We start from the raw sequence: 3,725 nt of genomic DNA, 5'->3' as shown, positions 1-3,725 counted from the left end.
AGCCGCAGGTAAGGGCGGAGGGAGCAGGCCGCGCCTCCAGCAGAGGCGGGGCTGCAACTCCTCCTCCTCCGCGTCTGCTGCGCACAGTCCGCGTGCGGACCGCACCCCCGCCCCAGATCTGAGTGGGCCGGTGCAGCCGGGCCCTAGGAATGAAGTGCAGGCACCTCAGCAGGCAGCTGCTCCGGCTGGTGACCACAATAAACAAATACATTTCTGGTGGCAGGTCCAAAGTCCAGCGTTTGGCCAGCCCTTGAAGGCAGTGGGCTGGAACCAGAAGGGGTGGGGAAGGCCAGCCACCATCCATTGGCTCTGACTCAGGACAAGCCCAATGGACCCCGCAGAACTGCCCCATCGGGTTTCCCAGGCTGCAGGCTCACTCACTCTGCGACAGGATGGATCTGAAGGCGGAGAGAGGGCAAAAGGCTACCTCTTTCTCCCCTCCCTCCGACCGGCGGGGGGGTTTCCACGCTGACCTTTCAGTGAGCCGCTGAGCCCCGAACCACGGCGTCACCAGGCTTCCTCCGGCGGACCAACGACACGCCAAAGCTACCTGCAAAACTGTGTGTGTTGCCTGAATAGCGTCTTCACGCCTTCGTGGATCTCGGGGTAGGGTGGGGGGGTGCTGCAGCCCCTAGACGCCAGGTTTCGCGACTCACCTGGTGCCCCCTGAGCCCCTTCTCCTTACCACTCCTGCCCAACGTCTCTTCGTCCTTCAAGAGTCCCCGCAGGAGTCACCTTCCCGTGCCCGACTGCCAGCCCACAAGCCCCGCCTTCTGCGTGCCCAGAGCACCTTTCCCTCATGATCACATCATTATTTCTTCCTGGACTACCTGCCCACTAACCCCAGAGTTGTCCCTGGGCGGGGCCAGATGTTGACACTCTGCGTTCCCAGCGTCCACCAAATACCTGACTCGGGAGTTTTCCATCACTAGCTAAGAGAAGGCAGGTTGTACAAGGAAACAATCCACCTACAACAGCCCGCTGAAGCCAGCGCCGGGGAGGGGCATCGATGCCAAAAGGGGACGTCGAGGGCCAAGTGGAGGGCTGTACGCAGGACGGAGCCAGCACCTTTACCCCCCTCTGCTGACTCCTTCCTAGGTCTCCGGCCTCCCCAAAGCCTTTGTACTCATATGGGCTGCTTCCTTTCCTGGGACTTCTGCTCTTCCTCTCCCATTTCCCCTCGGCCCTCTCTCCCCAGCACCCCCCATACTCGCTCTCCTTCCTCTTCCTCCTGGCTTATCACTCCTCCCAGGTGAACCCATTATTCAAGCACCTGCTTTGTGATGGCTGCGAGCTACTGTGAGTCCCCTCACCTCGTGACAACCCCACGCCCTGCCCAGGCCTGCAGCGTCTTGGCAGTGGTTGAGGACCTGCTCAAGTCTGTGTCACTATGTCTGTTGGATGCCTTCAACCTAGGAAGCTCATCTTCCAGCACCTATCAGGCAACACTCTGTTGTGATTCATAAGATTTGTAACTGGCTGATTTCAGAAGTAGACCATCAGGCCTTTCTGAGCACCCCGAACCCTGCCCAGCATGGATGACCCTACTGGTGTTTGAAACTACAAGGCGCCTTCAGAAAGTCCGTGGGGGAAATCCCATGATCTTTCCCTTCGATTTTCCCACACACGTTTTGAAGCCTCCTCAAACGTTGCATAGCTTCCAATATCATAGGGCGCACAAGCCGCCCGGAGCGACACACTGACAGGAGAGGAGGCCCAGCTCAGCTGCCCCTTTCTCCAGACCTTTAGCCCTCCTGAAGCTCCCTCGTCTGACGGACGTGCCACCCAGCCCTCCTCCCTCTTCTCTCCTGCCGCCCTCCCCACACAGCACTGCGATGATCTTCCCTTGATTTAGTGGGAAATCCCTAAGACCAGACTTACCGCCCCCCAGGGCACAGGGTAGAGCTGCCCCTGTGAGTTTCTGCGAGTGTCCTCTGAGGAATAGAAAGCCCAGCTGGTGGTCTGGACGTGCCAGAGCCCATAACATCCCTGAGGGTTGGTGGTGTATCTGTTCCCCATCGGATCCCTAATGTCGGCAGCAATAAATGGTTCTAAACTAAATGAATGAAAGTCGAGTGAGCATGATTCTGAGAGGCACAATGAGCACCCGAGCAAAGTCTGGGGTTTTGCTTGATTTCTTGAAGCGAAGAAATCTTAAAAGTCGACATCTAGTCATTGAACACTTACCATTGCACACCGCAGGTTGCTGTAACTAGTAAGGGAAAACTCACAACACAGATGCAACCTCTTCACCATCCTAACGAGCACAATCCAGTGGCCTTCAGTACATCCCAATGTTGTGCATCCAACACCTCAATTGTCTTGTCACCCCAAAAGGACACCTCCTCCCCATTAAGTAGTCACCCCCATCCCTCCCTCCATCTCTCCAGCCTGTGGCAGCCACCGATCTGTGGTGTCTGTGGATTTGCCTGTCCTGGGCAGTTCCTCTTTGTGCAGTTTTTAATGAACTGTTTTATTTAATCTTTCATGTTAATTGTCCCCTTAGCAAGTGAAGGAAAGGAGGCCGGGAGAAGGTTAGTTTGCAGGAAGCCCCACAGAAGAACACAAGCAAAAGGCTGCTCGCTGATCACCCATCCGAGCTTCTTTGCACCTTAAAGGGATCTTCTAAGTGGACGGAAGGCCAGTTTGGAGGCTGTTGTGACCCGTCTGGTGAGAGGGCAGGTGGCTTGCAGGCTGTTACCAGTGGAGGCCTGGGGGGTACTCCGATGCCAGCTACAAGAGGTGAAGACAAGAGGATTTGCTGTCTCAATGTGAGGCCAGAGAAAAAGAGAGGGATCATGAGTATCTCTACAATGCGGGGTTGAGCAACTGGGAGAATGGAGTTCACCTTTATTGAGCTGGGAAAGGCTCTAGCTGGGATAGGTTTGGCATTCCATTCTGGACACTTTAACGAAGAACGTGTGAGGCATCTCAGTGGCACACTGAATAGGTACCTGGATGTAGTGGAAGGTGAGGGCTAGAAATAGAAATTTAGGAATTATCAAAATGTAGATGTCTTTCACGATCCTTAACAGAAAGTCAACACGGGCTTCTTTCTCTCGCTGCATGTTCTCAAGGCGCCTGCATGTACCTGTACGCAGCACGGCTTCATTTCTCTTCATGACTGCGTGGTATGCGCTGTGTGCATTCCTTATTTGATGGACATTTCCGTTTGTGTCCACTCTTTGGATACTGTGAAAAGTGCTATAATGAGCACTGGCGTACAGTTTCCGGCCTTCGTTTCTCCTGCTGGTCTCTACCTGAGATTGGGATTCCTGGGCGTCCGGTCGTTCCATGTTCAACTCTTTGAGGAGCCACCGAACTGGTTTCCACAATGGCTGCCCCATTTTACGTTCCCACTGGCAATGGGCAATGGTTCTAGTCTCTCCACACTCTCACCAATGCCTACTGTTTTCCCTTTTGGTCATTGCCTTTATAATAGGGGTGAAGTAGTAGCGAATTGCAGGGAGAGTGATTTTTTTAAGTTAGGCACCTGGATAAGGTACCCAAGAAGAAACGTAGCGAGAAAAAAGAGCAAGGACTGAGTCCTGGAGTGTGGGCGTAGCGGTGTGGGAGGTCAGGAGAAGCAGCACAGGAGCCGTAGAAGCCAGTGTGGTCGAAGGGAAGCGTGTGAGAGATGACGTGTTCCGCGTGCCAGAATAAACATGTCAAGGGCTCGGTTTGCTATGTCAAACGCTGCTGATAAGTCAGTTCAGGTTGGACTG

General features: G+C 54.4%; 1 protein-coding gene across 6 annotated transcripts in view; it reads right to left on the bottom strand.

The window, feature by feature from the left end:
- CUNH1orf210 (chromosome unknown C1orf210 homolog) overlaps positions 1-784 on the bottom strand; it is a 3,955-nt gene extending 3,171 nt beyond the window's left edge. Inside the window, exons 1-2 of one of the 6 annotated variants that reach the window (XM_004699507.2) lie at positions 657-784; positions 382-558 (exon numbers count right to left, since the gene is read on the bottom strand). The gene's annotated coding sequence lies outside the window, so the exon portion shown is untranslated. The remainder of the gene's footprint in view (positions 1-381; positions 559-656) is intronic. The other 5 variants (XM_045292061.1, XM_045292060.1, XM_045292057.1 and 2 more) reach the window with 5 other exon arrangements.
- Between the last annotated feature and the right edge of the window lie 2,941 nt (positions 785-3,725).

The sequence above is a fragment of the Echinops telfairi genome, unplaced genomic scaffold (assembly GCF_000313985.2).
Source record: "Echinops telfairi isolate 266 unplaced genomic scaffold, ASM31398v2 ScPeMD7_443;HRSCAF=831, whole genome shotgun sequence".
Classification (NCBI taxonomy): domain Eukaryota; kingdom Metazoa; phylum Chordata; class Mammalia; order Afrosoricida; family Tenrecidae; genus Echinops; species Echinops telfairi.
This window is presented reverse-complemented; position numbering and strand designations above follow the sequence as displayed.